This window comes from Coturnix japonica, chromosome 8, assembly GCF_054131305.1.
Source record: "Coturnix japonica strain WE chromosome 8, WE-NBRP24, whole genome shotgun sequence".
Taxonomy (NCBI): Eukaryota; Metazoa; Chordata; class Aves; order Galliformes; family Phasianidae; genus Coturnix; species Coturnix japonica.
The window spans coordinates 17,488,874-17,512,779 of NC_140670.1; the positions used below are offsets into that span (position 1 = coordinate 17,488,874).

Consider the following 23,906-nt stretch of genomic DNA (forward strand, 5'->3'; position numbering starts at 1 on the left):
TGGCTACAATATTCTCTTGGGAAGATGCCATCTCCATATGCTTATTACAACCACATAAATCCCACCCCCTCACTTGCCTTGAGCAAGTAATTGTCTTTAAAAGCAAGCAAAATAATTATTTTTCCAACATACTTGTCATCATTAATTATGGCCAGATAACCAAGTAAGAGCTCATGCCTGGGCTTTTAAATGCTTTTTAATTTAGTTAGCATGGTTGCCTGTAACATTACTGCTTTTTTTGCAGTGTTAACATTAACATACTATGGCTTCATTAAATCAAGGTACTCATTGATGAGCTAAGGCTGATTCAATGGCAGAACACTAAAGACCTTTCATGTTTATCTGTGCCACAGCAGAACAGGCTTTAAGGGCTGAACAGTTTATGCCTGCACTATGGGCATATTCAAGCAGCACCAGCTGTGTTTCTAAAATCATTTTCAAGCAAATGTGTTCCAACAAAGTAAGGATTTACAAACCATGAAAGGTAGAATATGCAAGAATTTGCCAGAAGCCCACTAACTTACAGGCATGTCATTGCCCCCTGGTCAATTCTGCAAAACCCTGTGGCTGTAGTCTGCAAATATCTGATATTGACTTCTATAAATACATAAATATTAACGCAAATTACAGCTTGGCTTTGCACTTCTCATTGAACCAAGTCTCCCACTGCAGCTGATGGGAATTTCCCTGCATAAGGACTACAGAATTTGGCTCACCTTTCCTTTCTGCTCTTGTTTAACATGTGAGGGGAGAAAAGCAACGGACAGTATTTATCTTGTATGTCCTTTTCTCTATTCTGCTTATGAGAGCATCTTAAGTTGAAGAGTGATGCACTGACCAACCATTTGATACAGAATATTGTGATACCCTACAAAGTCCAGTTAAAGTCTCCAGAAAGTATTTTTAATCTGAATTCATTTTTAAATGGCATGTCTTCAAAATAACAGTGACTTACATTTGCCAGCCAGCTCACTGAGAATCTGGTCTCTGAATCATTGCCACCTCAGGCTTCCACATATTTTAGTTCAGCTGACCAAACCATGAGACTAGCTACCAACCATCAGGATTTTTTCATTACTATTTATCTTTAGTTTCTGAGCCTTAACAGATCCTACTTGGTAGCTTTATTTCAAATCCAAAATCAGTAAATATATATGTATACGTGTATATATATATATGTATTCATTTATATATGTTGTTTTCTATTAAAGATACAAGTTTTACATAGCTATGGTATTCAGAATTAGGATTCTTAAAGGAAAACACACACGGACGGATATGTAAACTCTGCCACCTAAGCAAGTAATCTTTCTTTATGATCTTTGTGAAGTCAAATCTCAAAGTAGGTAGATTCAGGTTTTCTGAATAGGCCAGAGACAAGATTCTGTCTCAGGCTCCCTTGTAAACTTGCTGAAGAATCCTTGCTCTCCCTCCTCGCTCAGAATCAGTCCAGTCCATTTCTCAGCCTTAATAACACACAGCCATCATTGAGCTGTTCCATCTCCCTGATATGTTAGGATTTTTAAGGCCAAGTTGTATCTTTCTCTGAAATGCAGTAACCTGTATTCCTATGTGATTGTTGCTACAATGTTTGAAAGAAATATGCTCAAACCGGTGGGGGATGAGCAGCTCAATAGTTACCCACATGTCCTTACAGCAAAGATCCTTACATCAGTACTGCACTTAGTGTGGCACCCTACAATTTGTTTGCCATGAAAAGTTTATATATAGATAAGATAGCTTGTTATACCTTGCTTAAATCACTTCGAAAGTGACAAATGAAATTACGTAGGTACCTAAAACAAAATAAGGACAAAAATGTAGCTATGGCACTAAGTATGAAATCTACAGTGCTTAGTTAGAAGATACTGATAGAGTAATACACTTTTACTAGTGGAACTGAGTACAAAGCCTTCTTCTATAACATGGAGTAAAAAGAGGACAGGGTAAATCACCATAAACCCGCAAGCATTAGGAGGAGAGAGAAGGAGCCTTTGCTTATATCCTCAGCACAGGCGTAATTCCACTCCTAGTCCTCCTAGCCAAAGAAGTTTAGCACTGATATCTCCACTCCCTGCCTCAAGCAGGATAATGAAAACAAAGACATGGCTATGAGAGCCAAATAAACGATTGCATGTGCAACATAAGCTTGTAGCACAGGTTCTGTGAGAGCATCTTTCATCCTGGAGCACCACAGTCACAATCACCCAAGAGCAAGCACCCAGCATCATGAAGTCTCTCACTGCATCAACCAGCAGCGCTGGCTAACATGAGTCACACACAGCCTTGTCCCATGTGTGCCATCAAGAGGATGATAGCCACGGGCAGCAGTTAACAGAAAGGCTCATTTTCTCCCTGAGCTCTGATTTTCATCCCCATTACACAATTGCTGCTCTACAACCCCTCAAGCATACATAATGTAGCAAAGTGATCCCAACCTCACCATGATAACCACCCCAGGCTTTCAGAGGCAAAGGAAAAAAGGAATAAATGGTAAAACGCAAATCAACCACATACTGAATTTCAAAGCTGCCTTTAATTACAATATCTTCCTGTTTCCTCAGGTGTTTTGAGCACTGCTCTAAGCAAGCCACGCTGGTAAACAGAGTCCTGATCATCTTGTTATACTCATTCAATTACCTCATTTGGGGAGGATTCATGTCTGCCTTGTCAACTTACTGACTTCAAGAAGCTGAAATCTAGGCTACAGCCCAGCTGGGGCATCAAGGTATTAATACCTTCAGTGCTTGCATTTCCACAGCACTCCACTGGGCAGAAGGCTGAGACAGAACTCCCATTCAAATAATAGCATGAGGAAACAAACAAACATTGCAGGTTCCCATCATAAACCAAAGACAAGGGTTACGCTGCTGCTTGTTTGTGACCTTCCCCCCTTCAGCCCCAAGTCTAGGCCAAGATCCTTTCTGTTCTGGTGATTCTTCCTCAAAGCAAGGACTCGACAGATAGCCTTCTGCTTCCCCTTTCTCCTACCCGAGCTGAAAGCAGGAGAACATCCTCTCCTCAGAGCAAATAATTACAACAGTAATCGTCCCAACTAGAATACAGTCTGATTCAGTCAAATTAAATCAAAGCTGCCTTCACTGCAAGGTGCAGCAGGGGAAATAAATACAGTCATGACAGCAGGTCAGACTCTCGGTAGAAGTCAGATCTTATGATCTACGACCTAATTCATCCATAGCTGAGGATCTGGCCCAATTTCTTTCCTGTGTGTAAACTACAGATGAAAGCTTTAGACCTATTACACGAGCTCCAGGGATACACATACACCAAGAGGATTCCAAGGGACGATGCAGAGATAGCAGCACAGACTGAAGAAGCACTCTAGCACACCTACAGCTTAGATTAACAAAGCCAAAGATGTACTGTCACAACTTATCCCACAGTCCACACTAAGCAGAATCGGCAGAGCTGCTGCTAAGGCAGTTCTGTGGATTAGAGAACACAAAGGGGTATTGTAATGTACAGTCAGCCTCAGGCTATACTATGCAGAGTCATCTCCACAATAGAACAGAGCCAGAAGGAATGAAAATGAAAGCTCTGCAACTGCAGAAGAAAAAAAAAAGGAAAAGATAAAAGGCATTTCAAGAGGTATTTCAAGGAGACCAGAAGTGTTTCTTAATTCAGTGCAAATGAGTTAGACCAAAATTAAAGCCACCTAAAATACAACATTTTGCATACATTTCAACTTCTTTTCTGCTGATGTGTGTTTTGCATCTGAAAACTGAACTACAGCAAAATTAAAGCTAAACAAAAGCAATAAGTGCAAAGCTAAATGAAAAAACACTGTATTTAGAAGTCAGCAAACTGTCTAGGAATGACGCAAAATGTTTTTCTGTTGTTGTTGCTTTGATGAAAAATAATTTCAACTTCTCTAATCTTCCCAAGGAAGCCTAACGTAATATCTTTTCCCCAGATTTCCTCCCCAAAGATAATCATTTTCATAGGAGGAAAAAAAAAAAAAAAAAAGCGCAGGTAAAGAAATGAAAGAAAAAAAGAATTTTGCTTTTCTAAGTGGTCTCTGGATGAAGCCCTATAAGTTCTCTGCACAGGAAAGACTTTGCAACTCACATAGTTAAAGGGGCTCAGACAAATCCTTTCCCAGTGGAGCTTGAGATGGATAGCAGGAAACATTTCTAGTCTCGGTGCTCTGAACTACTTTGACCCATCATCCAAATAACAGCTCTATCTTCCACACCACCATCTTCAGCAATAAGGACTGTCAACATCTTGGTCATTCTGCTAGTGTAGACAGGTCTGTGTGTGACTGTACCATGACAAACATCAAACTCCCTTTCAGAGTGGAGACAATTGCTCCCAAAATGTTTTCCTACCCTCTTAACCTAGACCCTGCTTTGCTGTTTCTTCCCCATCCCTCCAGTACATAGCAAGGTTTCAGAGTACAGCATCAGGATGTCTGCATCTTCAGTCCTGCCATTCATGGCTCTGAGCCATAGCTGGCTATTTTTAGGAGCTCCAAACGCACTCCTGCAGCCAAGAAGTGTGAGAAAACTTTCTGGAGTCATCTTTTCTCCTCAGATCCTTTATGGTATGCTAACTAGAGCAACCGTAAGTACTACATTAGCTGAGAATGCTTCACAGTTCCTATCTTGACACTGCAAAACAAGAACCACAGTGCACTGTCTACCCACTGTTCACAGTCATGGAGCCACTTCAGAAGCCACTTGCTCAGCTACAGATGTCACTGTCGAACCTGTCTTCAGTACTGCTGCAAAGCGATTGCAACAGTGTTACTGCTGCTTCCTGATCCTGCTGTATTTATCTGTGCATATAACAGTGGGTTTGCTGTATAGGCACTAAACTGTTTTAAACCTTGTGCTAACTCTACCATAAAGAAGAATCACTTTTTAATAGCGGGGTCAAGTTTACATTCCCAGCCAGTATGTTTCTAGCTAATTATAAACCTTAATGTTATCATAACCTGTATTTTTACAAGCACGTGGGGAAAAAAAGAGGAATAATCTGAGACGTGACTGGCATGAGCCAGACCCCTCATCTAAACAAAAGTGTAAGAGATGGGAAGATGACTAATTAATAGAGAGGTGGGAAATGTGATGGATTTCAGCAGCAGCACTGGCTTACAAACAGGAAAGCATTTCAGCAAAATGGGTTGCTGTTATGACATTATAAAATAAGCAGAGGAGAAAAAACAAAACAGCAGGGGCAACACGCTCAGAGCTCATTTGAGTACCATATCCCATGGCTCCTGAATTCCTTCTGCAGTAACTTAAATTGCCTGGAAAACAAACACTGCCACAGGGACTCTAAACTGTCAGAAGGACTCCTTGAAAAGGCACTAATGCACACAGCACAGCAAGCTGGAAAAGCAACAACAGAGCACACCAATCCTGAACTCTGCTGGAACATGGCTTTGTTCCCCTTGCCACAGCTTTCCTTACGTGATATGGAGATGACAGCTTCCTATTTCTGTCTTGCTTAACATGGCAGAGGTTCCACAAAAATTAATGCTGGCTCTGGAGCTACTAAATCACTGAACAAGGCATGACTGAGCTAGATCAGGCACAGATACAACCACATTTCTGTCAAATTAGTGAGAACACAATAGAGTTTACATCAGCCTTATGCCAGCTGCAGGAGAAAAGGTAATTTAATTCCACATGAAATTGCCATGATATAAGCAGGCCATATCTGAGTCAAAATAAAAATTGCTGTTTAACGCCTTGAGGGGGTGGGGTGTTTTTTTTGTTATTTTTAGTTGGTTTGTTTTTGCTGTTGTTGTTTTTCTCTTAATAAAACAGAAACATCAAAATTAATTTATATCAGAAGGTATCAAATGGTTGCATCTTTATTACTAACAGCTCCAAAAACTAAATTTTTGCAACAGCCTCAGACTGTCAACTGCTCAGTGCACATTAAATCTCTTGTGACAAGCCACGCAGTATGAGGCTTTAGTTACAGCTGTGCTTCTGGTGGTTATATCTACATTTTTGCTTCCATTAAGGTCAGCTTCATTTAGACACATCCAACATTTCTCTCTCCCTAGAGAATACACCTTGTGATGTTTTATTCAGCATTCAGATAACATCTTTATCAAGATCAGTAAGTAGGAAAGCACAATTGTATTTGAAGATAATAAAAGTGCTGCAGTCTACAGAGAAGTAGAGCAAAGAATCCTACACTGGATACAAAGACAAAAATAGCCACTAGAGATATAGCCCATTAAAAACACTATCTTATATTAAAACAATGCATACGTTATGGAAAAAACGAATCCTGGCAACTGTATGAGATGACAGAGAATGGATAATTAGGAAGGAATTTGTACGTGATAAAAGCAGTAAAAGAAAGCACCATTTGAGCTGCAAAACAAGAGGCCTCACAGCATTAGCGCCCTCACAGCACATTACTTTGCTCAGAGAACCTGCATGTTTTCACAGTACCAAATGCTGTAGGCCCAGCTAAACACCTTCCCAGCCTTATGGCAGGACACTTCCCTGGCTAAACATCTGAATCAATTGATTTCATTAAAATTGTAAAAAAGCATAATTTCTGTGAACACCAGAGGCTGTAGTTCTCAGCCAAACCACCAGCTGACTGGGTCTGGAGATCCAAGACACCTTCCTCAGCTGGGGTATGGGCTGGAGACAGAGCTACCAATGAAAGCAGTGACAGAACAGTGCTGGACAGAACAGGAACACAGCACCCCCACATCCTGTTAATTCCTGCAGCAAACTCAGCATATCACCACTTGCAGTGAGCAATTCAGTGCCCCACTATTTAAGCTCAGTGCTGTTTCCTGACAACTAGCAATGAGTTCATAAAAGTATACATGGAAAAGACAGGCTTTTACAGCAGTTCTGTTATTATACAGCATATATGCAGGCTAATATAAGTAGTTGGGTAAGGCTATCTTAGGTTCCTGCAAGGTCTCTCCCACCTTTAGCAACTGAAGTGCATTTTGGGCTTAAACAAAATACAGTGCTATGGGAAAACAAAACAGAAGGATAGCGATTCAATGTAGAATCCATATTTCTCCAAACTCCAACTACCTTCCTCTTACCAAATACCTCTTGCATCTCTCACCAGCCCTCACTAGAAGCCACAACAGATTCTTGTTTCTGCAGCCTCTCCAGCTTTAAGTGGTGTAATTGGCAGAGAGCCATGCATATTTCCTAATCAACTTTATTAAAACCCTTCATTACAACACGTACACACCACTTGCAAGTTCATGACAAAAGAAATGAACCTCTAAGGCTCAATTCTCACATTATTAACAAATCAATATGGCGCTACTAAAAAAAAAAAAAGTCTTAGAAAAAGCAAAATTCTCCCTTGGGTCACAGTTAGAAAGACCGACTTTACTTTGGTCTTCCATTCTAGCAGCTTTATTCCATCTACATACCAGACCGCTTGTGAATAGATTCTGCTTTTACAGTATCATTGCAAAGTAGGGAACTTGGCATAAATTGCTGCTAGCAAAACTTTCCATTCCCAAAGGTGTGGCACTTCCGAATTGGCAGTGACCTGTTACATGAGCAGCCCAGCACAGGAACTGCGGACAGCAAAAAGCCTGTCTCTTCTAAGCAGCACAGTTTGCTTTCGAAGCTTGCAATTCAGGGTGTCCAATAGCCCTCCAGCAGGAAGCACAAACACACAGCATACCATGGATAGCCCAGAAATGGATTGAAGAGGTCCCAGATCTTTCCATCTTTCTTGGATTATTATTCCAATTTTATTTATATAGCCTCACCAGCAGCAGTCTAAGCACAACACTAACAGACTTCCTGAATGATCATATCCACAGATATTTTTGTGTACTGTAGACAGCAGCTTTCAAGGATTTGCAAACATGCAGGATCACAGTAACAGACCCTATACATACCAAACTATAGTTTTACATTTTTCCTCAGAACAATCCCATCCAACCCAAAAATCACTTTGGATCAGCAACAAAACCTGTACCTTGAAATTTCTTCCTTCAGGTGAAAAAACAAAACAAAACAAAAAACAAAACAAACAAACAAAAAAAACCACCATGTACCTGCTCCCCTATCTAAGAGATATGGAAAACATCATTCTAGGATGAAAATTGTCTTATTTGGCACACTTTCCAAACTTGCAGACTGAGAAACTTGTATTTAAAATTTCTTCCCTTAACTTTAGCTTTGTATTTGCCAAAAATCATATGCATCCAACTTTAATGATAAATGTTCATTTTTGAAGACAAGCTACACCTGGACATTCTTTGGTCTCAGAGCAGGAAATCCTAGCATTGACATTTTGCCCTCCCTCAGAACTCCCTTATCCCAACTCCTGCGCTCAAAGCAATATCAGCACTGAAAAGAACAGAAGTTACATGGGTAGGGCACTTTGAACTGAGATGCGGAGAAGATCAGCTTAAGTCATCTCATTCACTAACCAGTCCTGGAAGTACTGTTGTTGCAAGCAAGTCTCTAAAAGCTCCTCAGTGATGTGGGGTAGTATTGAGATTGAAACTTGTCAGGGAACTCTCCTGGAGACAGCAACTTAAACCCTCTAGTCACCCCCACTTTATTGCTTCTATCTCAGCTGTCTCATGTTCCTCAGGCATTGAAAGTGGAGTGGTAATAGCTGAAAGAGAATGAAAAATAAATTAAGGGATCTCTACTAATAACAGCTGATGGGAGTGTATGACACAGACCAGGTTAGATCCAGAAGAATGAGAAAAGGCAGGCTAGGCCTAGCATGCCAGCAAAGACTTAACATTCTGAGAAAGAAACTTAGAATTAAATACACTTAAAAAATTAATCCAGTCATTTCTGAATCTCTCTCCTATAGCTGCAGTTGCAACACTGAATCTCTGCCCACAGCAATGCATCTGGCTTTCAGCCAAAGGTTTAAAAGTCACAGGGATCTTTTTTCCCTCCTCCCTAGCTGTCCATCATTTTTAAGCATTTCCACAGCTGTGACTGAAATGATAGCTAGGAGGAAGCAGTGTTTGGGCACTCAGGGACTGCTCTCTCACATTTCCACACAGCTGGAATTCCTCATAGACTTTGGCACAATTCCTTGCCACCACCTTGTCTGCTGGGTTGCCCTTCGAATGGGTGCAGCTATCTGAACAGATCAGGACTATTTCTAATAGGGCAAATAATGGATTTTCCCATAAGTAATGTGAAATCAGGAAGCTGTTTTTTATCGAAAAAACAGCAAGTCTATTTAGAATTAAGGTCCATAATTCAACAACCAGTTCATTACAGACAATGACAATTGTCAATGACAAGCTGCACTTCAACCACCTCAACACCATTTTCCTTATTCACACACCTTCTAACTCAGGAAACTAATTTGATCGAAAAGCTCACTTCGTAGCATTGCTGAGAACACAGTGAGCTCCTGGAGGGGCAAGAAGAACAGCCAGTAGTCCTGATTGTCCCTCATCAGCCCAGTTGTTAAGCACAAGAACCATCCAAGGCTCCCAGTCTGTAGGCAGCTCACAACCCGCTGTCTAATTTAACACCAAAACACAATGCAACTTAGTGGCGCTCAACCACTCATACAAATGGGATGTCACCTCTTTTAGAAGCCCTTAAGTATTGTACCCCCTTTCAAATCCTTATCATGTAGAGATCTATCACAGAACAGGTATGTGTCACACAATAGTGACAGATGATACCTTACAGTAGGATTTGGATGTATCAATCAATTCAGATGCAGGTATTCCACGCACATCAATTAATGTGCCCTCACTACATACAGAGGAGTTGTTAGAATTTTATTCACCCAAAAGATTTCTTCTTTTCATATACTGGGGGGAAAAAAAATCTGTAGAGCCTCTGGGTAGGAGTGCAGCAGGGACAGGACTACCAGAATAATTCATCTAAACCTCGACCCACTTCCTTTCCACATCTGAAGAACCACCAACAAATAGGATGGTAGAGGAATGTTCTGGCCTGTGCAGTGTATGCTTGGCATCCCTGGAGTAATCTTTTTGAAACCTCAGGCTGTCCTGTCAGTTTAAGAAAGCTGTAAATACAAGATAAAATGCCCTAAATTAATATGCTTGTCCAAACTGTGAATATTTTCACTTTGGCTAAAGAAAGATTTCTTCCCCCCCCCGCTCAGTTTTCAGGAAAGAACTGAAATTAACTGGCTTATTTTCATGCCACTACACATTTTGCCCCACAGATTATGCCTCAAACTTTGCCTTTCTCATCTTAGTTTATGAACTCAGCGCAAGAGATATAATGGTTCATTACTCCACTGAAACAGCTGGCACTGATGCCACAGCAAAAATTTCATAAATAACAGAACTCCATTGTGCTGCATCGCTTCATATACAAAACTGCAGTAGAAATATAACAATAGTAGTGACTAAAGGTGTTCACCAAGTCTGGGCCTCAAAGTGCTAGGTGCTGTCCAAACATGCAACTGGCAACCTACCGTCTACTTCTCAGAGGTAACAACTGGCTGAGACAAACAACAACTAAAAATAGTGCAAGGAGGGAGTGGTAGCTAACAAGGATATGCACAGCATTTTTAGACCACAGGAAGAGATGGTCCACATCCTTCAGTGCTTATCACAAACAGACTAGAGAATGGGCAGGCAGGGAAATGCAGTCAGACAAAGGGAGCAGTGTGCTCAGTTGCACAATAGGTACCAGGAGAGCCAGCAGTAGCAACTTATTGCACCCTTCTTTATCATACACCCTCCCATTCTCAAAGCATGGACCCCTGCCATACAAGCATACGCATTTGCAGCAGATCTACTTGTTGTTTTACAAACTACCTAACTCTGGTTTGCTGAGCAGTGCGTGCAGTTAACTTCTGGAAATGCCTTTTGTGGATGCTACAAATTAAACACTATACTAAGGGGTTGGAAGGTGTCTCTACTAAACATACCAAAGAAAAAAAGAAATAGCTAACTACTTTGAGCCAAAAGAACTCTGATTAAGACAACTATTATAATAGTACATCTGCAGCAAGAAGTAAAGCAAAGCAGAAAGCAGCTTTAGACTAGCTATTTTTTTTTATTAATTTCATTTTCTGACTCAGAAGTGTTGATTCTTACAGCGTTATCAATCAATCAGTATAGTGGTGAATTTTATAAAACAAATGAATGAAAAAAAATGCCACTGTTGAAGGTCAGCTGAAAAGCTGAATGTGAGGTAAAACCAGAACTGATGGGAGAAAGAGCTTACAATGCAAAATCCCATTACGAAACACTTTGAGCTCGTCAATACTCACTTTTATAAAGATTTAACTAAATTGGCACAAAGACCAATGCAGTTAGATAGATGTAGCCCTTCAGTATAGCTACAGTCAGAGTACATTAAAAGTATATCAGCATGACTTGGTTGGATAGTGAGTTAATAAAAATCAATATCCATTTAGTTAAAAGGGTTTCGTAAGAGTGCCAACCCAACAAAAACAACACTGAGTTCTAACCACTGACATTATTTTTTTCCCTGAGATTCAAATCCCAATCCCAGCTCTATGACTGGCTTGCTGAATAAATTAACTTGTGAGTTTGATTCATAAAACCTTAAAAATGTACATCTCAAGCCAAGGCAGTCGCAGTTCATGGAAAATCCACAAGGCAATACCAATCAGGATAGGTTTGGCTAGTCTTTTCCCACCTCTAACATCTGTGCTTCCCCCCAAACATAAGGGAATAATGGTAGAAGGAGCTCAGTTCCACAAATCTCCTTATCCCTTCGTAGGGCCTACAACGAAGGTATGAGCAGAACTGGCTCAACAGTTTCCTCCTCCTGGCGTTCCTCGTGTGCTCCCTCTAGTGGCAAAAACAAAACAAACAAAAAAACTCACCTTTTCCTTCAAAAGCATATACACTTTAAATATATTCAATAAACAACTTTATGCATGAGTGGACACATTGCTGAATCAACACAGAAGAGAAGAATAAAACAATTCCTATTATGAAAAAAGGAGGCTCTCTCCTACCTCTTTCTATTACATGGAACACAACTGTATCACTCAAAAAAATCAATCATTCATTTTCACTCCCCATATTGTAGTATCAGTTTGCAGTAGGCAGGATTATTTGTCTACTACCACAACAGCAAGCAAGAACAATGCTGCAGAGCCACAGAACAGGATCCATGAACTGAATCTAACATCAGCATCCATGGCGTCTCAGAAGGGGATTTTAAGAACCATGCATGCCAATACCTGTAATGAGAAGGGTCTTTCGTGACAGACATCTAAAAAGAATAAGCATGTCCTCACAAAGGTTATATTACACTTATTCTGTTCCTTCTCTTTTGTTTTAGCTACATACATTTGTTATCAAAGCCCCTCAATTAGACACGTTCGTTATGCAAGCTAATCCAACTCTCCCTCCAGAACTGCGATCAGGAAATAAGGGTATCAAAGCAGGGGACAGACACATGTTTTTTTGACTGTGACTTCAAACAGTCTAGGGATGGATGAGTCAGGTCAAAGACTGAAAGTAAAATGTAGCCCTCAGCAACTAGATACTGTCCAGTCTTTATTGCATCGTATTTTACACTAGAGAAAAAAAAAAATTCAAGAATTACTTCTAGCTACAACAAATTCATTCTTACTTGACAAGTTACATCATTCAAAGCCTTCATGCTAGGTGGGAAATTTCTGTTCTAGAAACCTGTGTTATCACACTCAATTTTCTTTAAAATACTTTTGAAATGAGTGTGCGTTATTTACATTGGATTGCCTTCCCTTCCAATGAGGACCATTTAGCCAGACACAGAATTCTGACTTAACCATGAAAGATGCCTTGAAAGAAACAAACAAAGCAGGCAAGAGCAACATACCACTGGCATAATTGCTTCACGCTTTCCTTTCTTTATGTAATGTTTGTGCAATAATTATTCAAATAGTTTATCTAGATGTCTCCCTTAAGACTGGAATGTCATTACAGTAGTAGACCTTATGTTCCCTCACACTGAGTAGGAAGGCTTCAGAACAAGCAAACAGCGTAAGAACCATTTCAACACTGATCACTTTCATGACTGTCTGGACTTTCAGTTTTGAACCTTAGACTGACATCAGAGATATCTAGGAAGATCTTGGCCCTACAGAAAGGTAAGGACTGTCCTTAAGGACAAGAGCAGTCAAACCCAGCACAACTCTAGGAGGAGAAGTACTGCTACAGCTCCTCTCTCTCTCTCAACATTTTGAACAATTGACACTAGAGAACTTGCAAGTGTCCTTTCAAACATGCACATAACTATTAGCTGACCAGTCTAGTCCATATTGATCACAATTACCAGTTTGGTTTTTCCAAAATCAGAATAACAGATCTGCCAGAAAACTACTGGGACTACTACTCAGAGCTGACTGTACACAACCTGCTGCCCCTAGGCAAGGAAGTCAGAATAGGAAATCTATGCAAGAATCAAAAACCTGCCCAATTTCACATTATGGGAGATTCTGCTTGTTACGATTATTTTTAAGTCAGATTACAAGGCCTACTGACCTTAACTTTGATGACGATCAACACACTTCTTCACATAAAGAATATTCACTATAGAATACTATATATATTCTATATATATATATATAGTGCATATATATATATACACTATATATATATACACACACACTACATATATATATATATAGTGTATATATATTCTATATATATATATATAGTGTATATATATATACACTATAGAACACTACCCATGCACAGCTGCAGGTGCACATCTTTTATTAACTAACTCATATCAAAAGCCCACTGTGTGTCACACGGTGGCTGAGATTGGCACATCCAGCCAAGCTGTCATCACACCACGTTGTCTCCCTGGGAGCCAAGCACTAATAACTGCCTACTGCAACCTTAACTATGGCTTTCACTAACACTGATTGAGGATAAACCCCACCTATTGCTCTACAAAATAACACAGGGTTTAGGTCAGTAAACTTTACTTCCTGGGATGATAAATTTAGCATCTCATTGTCCTGTGGCTCACAAGGAAAGACTAACAGCAGCAGAGGTTTTGTCAGGAAGCTGCATGCACAGATCTTTTTGTGCTCTGCACAGCAGTACTGCTCAGTTCTAACACTGCACTGACGCAATTAGACTGCAAATAGCTAAAAGGAAAGAGGTGGACCAAACCCCACTGTGCTGTAAGCCTCTAGATCTGTTTTCAACTATATTATATGCCTTATTCAGCTCACCTAGTGGCATTATTGTCATGGACTGCCACTTACCCTGGTGATATTAAATTACTGTTTAGAATGATGTTACACTTAAACCTAGAAAGGATTTTTATGCACAGTACGAAGGAAATTAAAATCTGAACAAAAGCAAATTATTTCTGGAGGTTTTCACTTCAATGCAAAACTTTCTCAGTGTTCCAGAACAAAAGAAAACCAAGACCCCTGGAGCATTACTGCTATTTAAGAAGAAATGCCTCAGTATATTTAATTTAAACAAAACTTATCCCATGTATTCACCCTGTGAATGAGCAGCCTGTGCAACTTTTAATTCCCAAAGACAGAAAAGGAACTTGTTTAGATTAAATTACAGAGGTTTTCACTGATTTCTCTATCCTTTGGGAGTTCTGCATTCCTTCCACAATAGAGCAGACAGAAACAAATCTGCATTGTGATACAGCAAAACACAGGGTTGAGACATTTATCAGCATTGCATTAAGCATGGCAGACTCTACAATGTTGATCTGTTCTGGAAGACAGGAATCTCAAGCTTTCTCCCACACTTTACTAAGAGCATGTCACACAACTTCCAATGTGTTACTTTTGTTTTGATTTTCAGAAGTGCCATACCCTCATACCCTGCACTAGCTTCAGAAGGCATTTTTACTATCATCATAGCTGAAGTGGCTTCAAGGATGAATACTGGTCTTTCAGAAAAAAGACAAGGGACTTCCCTGGGAGCCTGATGATCTTTAAGGTTCCTTCCAACCTATACCATTCTTTAACACCAATACCGAAACTCCAGAATCAAAACTGAAGCAAATTTTATTGTAAAACTCTATGTCCACAGCTAGTAAGAATAAAACAGTCCCAAATGTTTCTCCGTCTCAGATTCTTACACCCATGTGAATAACATATGAGCACCCCTTCACATTGCTGCTGATTTCAAGCAGATTCCTCTCATTTCCTTGGAATCTCATTCTCTTCCCTACAGCAATGGTCAAACTATTTTTTGCTTCCCAAGGGAGGACTGGATGCCTGTTACTTGAATTGCTTACAGCCAAGCTGGACAAATCACATGAGAATACACCAAGGGGAACAATACTGCATATGATTTCTCAGCATTCCTGAGAGCTGCAGACAGAAAGGAACTGATGGAGCCAAAGCCCTCCCTCCCACCATCCTTCAGTCTGACCCTTTGCTGCTGAAGGATATCTGCCCTAGAGGGCTAATCAGCAAGGCACACAGATTGGCACACACTGATTTTCCCACACAGAAAGCCAAAGCACAGATTTTTTCAGAGCTTTACTTAAAGAGCTGGACAAAGAAGACCTATATGCTTCAGTCAGTGACAGAGAAGTTTGATTCCACCTCTTTCAGTAAATGCTTAAATACTTAAACTTCAGGGAGAGGCCCTCCAAACTGGAAGAAAACTCGTCTCCATGGAGCATAAGGAAGCAATGGCAAGTGGGAAGGCTCAGCAAGAGTTTCCCTCAAGGACTGTGCTGTCTTCTCTCATCCTAGCACTCTCCCTTGTCCACAGAGTAGTTCTGAATAAGAGCATCCTAGAGAGTAGATTGTGTTGGGAAGCAAACTATACGTACTCCTGCTGTGTACTTCCTTTCCTACTGGTGCCCTGGAGTTTCCTGCTGAGTGTTAGGGGTGTATAACGTAGCAGCTGCCATGGGACAGTAAAGGCCCCATCCCAAAAGCAAGTGCAGTTAGTGCTGACAGGGATTCAGTAATATCACTTGTTCTAATGAAGTCATGGGACAAGTATTACAGAGTCTAACAGTAAAACCTACATATCTTCATCCTCAAAAAAAAAAAAACAAACCAAAAAAAAAAAAACCCCAAAAAAAAAACAAAAAAAAAAACTAGGAAGTATGAAGCTGTAATATAAGTAAAATACCAGATCTGAATTTAGTAGTGTGACAATGATTTTCAGCAATTGCACAGGCAGGGGGTTGGACACTGCCTGCAGGCCACAAGACTGAATACAGAAAAATAGCAAAAGGAAGTGAACTATGAACATGAGCAGAAGACTACACTGCTGTAGTACGTTTTCACTATGTCAAAAGAAATTACTCCATTAGCATTTTTAAGCACATATCAAAAGATTACTTAAAGAATGCCTAATTCACGTCACCAAAAACATTTTCTGAAGTCTTTGATTTTGGCAGATCACTGAAAGCCATTGCAAAAAAACATTACACTTGTTTTCTTTGTAAGTATCACATCCTTTTTTTTTTTTCCTGTAATATTAAAGTAGACTTTTAGCTCCTTCTGATACTAAATCTACAAGGCATGAAAACCAAGTCTCTCAAACCAGTGCTCTAACCACTGGGTTTCCATCAGTATCTCAATAGCAAGAACACAAGCAAAGAAAGGAAATGATATATGGTATTTTGCATTTCTCATTTAAAAGGCAGCAGTTTGCTAAGGGGTCTCTATATATCCCAGCAGCCTCACAGTAACAGGATATTTACGGTCTGTTGAGATAATTTAATGACTTTCCTTACCAACTGTACTTCTGATTTCTGATTTGATTGACAAAGAGTACAGGGAGGCAAGGCTAGACCATCATAGGGACATCCAGGATACTGTTGTAGCCACTCAGACTGGAGTGCATGTGCTGTCTATCCAACAGTGAAAGCAATGCAATTTCTGGGATGGGGGGGGGAAAGACATCCTTACTACAGGCATTCTTCCCTCACATCTCATATAACTAGCAGTACTTCTCTCACGCCAGGTCCTGCTGCAGGACACATGGCCAAGAAGATCCATGTCTGCCCACAGACCTCAACTGTCAGCTCAAGATCAAAGAATATGAAAAAACTAGCACATACATCACAGTTTCCAGATGAACTGCAATGGTCTTTTAGAGATTTGTTAGTATTGAGTTAATTTACTGGGAGACTTTAAAATAGCTCATCTCATTCATTTCTCAAGTCTTTGACAGATTCACTTTCAGACTCACTCAGCTCAGTTTATTAAATCTGACAACACAGCATGACTGAATATTCATTTCTACCCTGAGACATCAGAACACTTAAGAAGCTTAGAAAATTTTTGCTGCAAAGCCAAGGAGCACAGAGTGGCTCTTCTGTAACCCCTGCTGTCCATGCAGCAGCATTGAAATTCAGGACTAGGTCTCCCCAAGCTTACTCAATTGGTTACTATAAAATCCTCTGCCAGAGAGAGCATACTATGAGCTCTCTATCCCACCAACATTTTAAGCCAAGAAATTCCCTTAGAAGCAAGAGGACAATCTTGTCTTCTCTATGAGGTCAAGTGACAGCAAACCCCAGTCCACGTTTCACACACAATCTGCCAGCTGTGGAACAGAAACCACAGCCATAGGGTGACTGACACAGTACACCCCTCATGCAACTTTTTTTTACACAGTATGCCCTCTTCTTGGTTAAAAAGAAGTCTAATGCCCCAACCCTCTCAGAAAGACACTGATTACAGAGTTGCAAAACTTACTTGTCAGGCTGCTGTTTCACTGAACAAATTCAGACAACTGCTAAAAATTAAAGTCAGCTGCTTTAGTTTTTAACTTAGTAAAATGAGGAGCCTATCTGCTACTAAAAAGCATCCCTAAATATAAGAACAATTTCTGAATGTTTTCTTCCACAATACATGGGGGGAAAAAAGGCAAAACAATTGGACTTCTCACACTATAATACCATCTGTTATTCTCTCATTTATCTGTTGTGCTCCCTTTAACAGTTTTATGCTTTCAAATGCAGATTTATTAAAGCAGGAACAACCACCTATCTAGTACCACAGGCCCCAAATTGCTATACTGCTAAGAACTATGCATGACATGAAGCACAACAGCTGTTGATTCACAGAGGGTCTGAATTCAGTCCAAACTTCATGGACAATACAAACAATAATGGAAAAAAGCACTAGTTTAAGCCCTAATCTATTCAGATGCTGGAAAGCCTATCTTATGGAAATTACTTCTAGGATGCATGTGAGGTGGAATGTTCCCATTTTCAAGCAGCATTCTTTCTTATATGTAATCAAGTATCACATAATCTTCCATCCTATACCATAGGATAACTTCGAAAATCAAAACAAAACGTTCAAATCCTTAGATACCACCTTTTCTTAAAAAGGCTGTTAATTTTGTATTTGTTAATGACACTGACTTTAGACTTACTGAAAATAAATAAAATCAATAGTGTTATTATCCCAACAAGAAACATTCAACAAACACAGGGTGTTTTTGTTCTGTCAAATTAGTTACATCCCTAAACACTGCCAGCAACTCATCTGAAAGATCCTTTTGGCTTACAGCAGCTGTTGACAACAATGTGATCATCTGCAACAGATGCAAGACACCCAGTGTTAACACTTTGACAAAGTATGAAATATTAATTACAGTAAAATCAGTTGATAACAACCCCAGCTGTTCTCAAAGCATGAAACCAAAGCATTAGCTGCCTAAGTCAGCAAACAAGTCCAAAGTCCAATACGACTATCCTTCATGAAGACTGTAACACAAAGAGGCTTGCTTTGTAAAATCCCTTCTGTTGGATTAGAAATTAACAGACTGCAGCAAGCTTGGAGATCCTTTCCCAGGACATCTTGAGAGACACAGCAAAGAAGATACTGCTCATAAAACCTCAACACTTTGACTTGCACAGGTAAGATCTGCCCTGCTTCCAGAGTCACTCATGGCTTGTTTGTTTGGAAAAGATCAAACTTCTAACTTCGCAAGGATAAGAAGTCTGTGCTCACAGCTGCTCCAAGAATGAGTTTGGGTCCAGACAAGGGTTCCCTCACTTTCCATTTCAGTCTGACAATTATGCCTAGTACATACATCTTGGGTTGCTTTTTTTTTTTTTTTTTTAATTCATTTATAAATATAAAAAGAACAAAAAGACACTACTATGCCAGCTTCCTGCCACCACATCTGTCTGAACACTTCTTCGCTCAGTGGGGTTCTTCCCCACTTCATAGTTTGATTATAAAAAGAGTCAACATATTCACTTCATTTATATAAAGTGAGCAAGTTCTGTACCACCCCAATCAGCAACAGCCAATTATTTATCTGTATTTGTTTTCAAGAATACTGTTACTTGTCAACACAGAAACACAGACGCTCCACCCCAAAATGGATGTGCAAATGGATATGCAAATAGACGTGAAATATCCAACTTGCATTGATTTCCTATTGCCCAGTTATTTTCAGAGAGTGCACAGGCTACTAAGCACTTCTGCAGCAGAGAAGATAGCACAATCACAGTTAGCCACGCATAACAAACCTCCATTCTGTGTTTAAAATTTCACTTGAGGCCTCAGGAGTGGTTTCTGGTAGATCCTTTTCTAGCAAAAAAGAAACCGGGACAAAACAAATGGAATGGGACAAGTATTTTCACTGCTTCACTGACTTTTTCAGATCCAGAACAAAAATTACAAGTGACAGAACTAATTAAAGATTGCTGAAATGGAACAAGAGGTTTGTGTTAAGGGAAATTACTACAGAATACCCAAGTGGAATTTTTGAACTAAAAATATAATAATAGTTTTTAAAAGCTTAAAGTAACACTTCTGAACTTATTTCTTTTACAAATTTAATTGTCTGCAGCCTTAAGTAAAATATCTCTATGCAGGTTAACTAATTGATTCCATCTCCAATAAAAACATGTACTTTTTGAGTCACTAAAAGCTTTTCTATAGTAATATCAGGTTAACTCAATTTTATAGAATAGAAGGATATAATGAAGTAAGCAACAAATTATTTACATTTCTTTCAGCAGGAAACAACAATTCATTTTCTCATTCTCCTTTATACTGTGCAGCATTTGCCAATTTACTTTCCCTCTCTGTACCATAAAACTAAGATAACAATAATAATAAAAGTTCCCCACTTAGCTTTTCAGTAAGGCAAATCACAAACCAAACTCAAGCCAATAACATAACTACCAAAAAAAAAACCAACCCACACTTATTGTGAAGTTTATTAACAAAGTCAGGAGATTTTCTGCCATCTTTTCTGTCCTGGTTAGGTTTCAATCTAGCATGGCAAGCTAAGCTGGCACATCAGATGGAGAAAGGGACTGACTGATTACTGTTCTCCACCAATTCTCTGCAAGAATGACAGATTTAGAATGCAACTCTCAGAACAAATGAAAAACTGTGGGTCTGCTTCAACAAAAGGAGAACAAAGTGGAGATTACTGCCAGCCTTGCAGTACATTAACAGTTGTGAACGTAAAAGAAACATTAACAAAAGATTCACAGATGCACTAGGAAAAAGTGACTGCTGACAGGGCTGCTTGAAAAAGCTGAAAAGGAAACTCGCTTGCACTACGGAACTTTCCACAAGCAGTTTAAGACACAGCTGTCTGTCATCTGTCTGAGATGGTCTACATGCACATAATCTGACCTGAGCAAAGAAGCTGGATGACACTTTGAAGCAATTCTCACAACTCCATATTTCTATATCAGCACTTCATTGTTTATTTACTTTTAATGCTCACACCAACCACTAAATTTCACATGGACTCCGGCCTCTTCTTTTGTTTGAACTACTTTGCAAAGACACCCACAGAGACTTCTGCATCAGATATTCTAAGCAAAAGCCAGACAGTCTAATAAAAATGTGATTTTGTACCTCTGACCTGCCAGCTGAGGTCAGAATGGCTGGTCAGGGATGGAGTGCTCCTTATCATTCTCAAAGTACAGATCTCTGTAATACCTCTTCATTTTTTAAGTCAGTATTTTAATAAAATTAACTTCTTGGAATAGCTAATAATGCTAACACTTCAACAAGCCTTTTCTACAATGTATTTAATTACATGTCAGTTAGTTTGCACACTTCAAGTCCCAAGAGCAATGAATGCAAGTCGTACCTGGGGTAGAATGACAGGCTGATAGATCTTATACGTACATTAATACTGTATTTAGGATAAAAAGAATAGAGGATATAAAAAGAGCTAGAGGAGAGAGCATCACATTTCACGCTGTTTAAGATGCTTTCCTGTTACAAGTGAGTAATGTGGTAATGGGGTACAGAAGCAGTGTCATGTCAAGGGTCTGGCTTATTTTAAGAGCTTTCCTACTATGAGAACCTGAAATTAGATCAGGTAACACGACTGTTGACAGTAAATAGGAGCCAGAGGTTGTGTACACAGCAGATGCTATCAGAACTTCAGGTGTTAACTTCAGCTGCGTACAGATTAAGCACAGCAGGTAGTTCAACCCAGAAAGGCAGTTCATTGAAGGGGCACCCAGTCTGCTGGCAAAGGAAAGAAACCTAAGCATCTCAACTACTGTTACTACCACACATTAAAAGTCTCTGCATTGCTATTCTCCAGGTAGCTATGTTCCAGGGTCCCTGGTTTTTATATAGAGGCAGCAGTTCTTTCTTTGTTTAATCTCAGCAGCTCCATTTCAAGGTTTGGCCCCACATTTTCTATTCTGCAAGGCTGTATCCCATTTGTGTTAATGTACCTTATGCTCATTTTTACAGGACAAGGTGCAACCCAGTACAAAGCAAAATTTACTTCCATCAGTAACAGTGACAAGTAAGGCACTCCTACTGAGTACAAAAAATTGATTTCACAAGACAAACCATTTTTCAATTGAAATTTATGTTTCCAACTTACAGCAATCAAAAGCTGTAGAAATACAACTTCTGATTGAAGATTTTTTTTTTTTTTAATTGAAGTGTTTCAACAAATGAAATACAGTCAGCTCTGCTTTGCAACCAGATGATATTTTCCACCATCAGCCAAAAAACAGACTGCAAATAAAATAAAAAGACCAACCTTATGATCAAGCCTCTGAAATGCTATCAGGCATTTTCTCTTCCCTTTGGAGCACTAGTAGTAGCAACTGTGCAAGTTAACATTACTTTTCCATCTACTAACACAGCACGGGATTTGCTGTGTTAGGTCAAAGGTTAATGTTTGCTTTCATTTGACAGACATGGTCACGGAAAAAAAAAAAAAAGGAAAATCTAGACAAGTGTAATAATTGGCCAGCTAGATTCAGGATATTTCTTTTTAAAACAAGCCCATTACATTTTCAAATTTCTAGTTCATTTTTTTTATTTTCAGGAAAAACAACTGAAGTCATCACACTCAGCCTCTCCAAAACAGACTTAAGTACCTGTAGGTACATGGGAAGAAGAGAAAAAAGCAACTTTGGCCTTGTTACACTGGGGAATATCAGCTGCAGATCTGCGCAGGTGACATTCTCTGCTCACTCCGAGACCCCAATTCAGTTTTTCCTTTGTTCAGTCTCTTACTTTCAGTTAAGATGCAGAATGCTCATAAGACTCCCAAGTCCTCTTGGTTACTATGGTTACCATGCATGCTGATCAGGTTGGCAAAACAAGGAACAGGTTCATATGCTAACTTGATGCACACTGCTGCCCCAACACACTTAGTGACCATGGTTGTTAGGTCCCACCACATAAAAGAAGTGCTTCTTGAAGTCAGGCAAAGCAATAAACAAAAAAGCTCATTTACACATACATTTATTCATCTGGGGACTGCACAGCTCTAAAATACTGCAAACTGTGCTATTGTATGCTACACACAAATGAACATCTTAACTGTGCGTTGGTCAAAACCTTCTCAAGAGTCTTCTGACAACAGGAACTGGTCTTCTTTTAAAAATGTATCTTTTTATTTAGTATGGAAGCTGAAAAATAATAAAAAAAATAATAAAAAAGAAAAAGATACAACAATTTAGACAGGAAAATTTGTTCCATAACTCTGAGGTAGTATTATGAAATTTAAGCCTGTATTTCTGAAGTGTTTCAAAAGCACAACCTGTAAAATATTACTTTCTTCTTACAGTCATCAGGAATGATGCTTCTGAAGGACAACATACTCTAAAAACCTTGCCCTTTTGTTCAGGAAATGGAAAGTTAATGAGGGTCTTTTTTTTCCTAAGATTTTTCTTTCAGCTCCTTCTACACAAAGCAAAACCACCATTTAGGAAAAAGAGAATTAAAAAAAGCTAGCTTCTATATCTCAGGCAAGCACAATTTTCTCAATGATCTCTTACTTAGAGAAGGGCAAACACTGCTTGGCTGAAAATTTGGTTTCATAGTCTTCCTTCCCATCCACTCCAGTTTTGGAATCTACTGACTGGCGTTTTAAATTGAGCAGTCCGAAATGCTGGTCAGATTAAATAAAGTAAATGAAATGCTTACTTACAGCCATGACTACCTTGCATCACTCAAAAGTCACTTACCAGAAATTTTTGGCTTCAGACCTCCACTCCCATCTCTAATGGGAAAAAATGATAGTGCAAGAAATGCCAAGAAAAGAGATAAAATAGCATTGAAACAAGCAAGGTCAGGTATCAGGAAAGCAAACAGTAATCAACAACAGTACGTGGAAAACACTGCAGGTTCCAGTCTGGACAGGCATATAGGAGCCAACAGTACTACTACTGGATGAGGTGGAAACAGGATATTATTTCTAGTTCCATTCCAATCCCTGCCAGCAATCATCATCATTTAGCACACAGTAAGCCACTGAATCAAAAGCATAAAGGAACAATCCAGTATACCTGCCCAAGATTCTGGTACTTCTCAGCCAGAACTCTGCTAAAGCAACAAAAGTAAAATATTTCCTTGGCCAAGCACTCCCTCCTTCCTGGCTGCTTTAATGTATCTTCTCCAGTAACATAAGTAAGGTAACTGTTTCAAGGTCTTAGTTTCCCCTAACCCCAGCTGAAGAGGATGAGCACTCGGGTGTGTGTGTGGGGGGGGGGGGGGGGGGGGGG

At 39.6% G+C, this 23,906-nt stretch overlaps 1 protein-coding gene and 1 long non-coding RNA gene across 9 annotated transcripts in view; one reads left to right on the forward strand and one right to left on the reverse strand.

Annotated features, from left to right (window-relative positions):
* The window catches only part of ARHGAP22 (Rho GTPase activating protein 22), a 113,852-nt gene that overhangs the window by 56,888 nt on the left and 33,058 nt on the right, over positions 1–23,906 (reverse strand). The window lies entirely within an intron of this gene.
* On the forward strand, positions 18,677–23,333 carry LOC146759965 (uncharacterized). The gene is made up of 2 exons (XR_014948869.1): positions 18,677–18,803; positions 22,223–23,333. It is a non-coding gene; the product is annotated as an uncharacterized LOC146759965 (long non-coding RNA).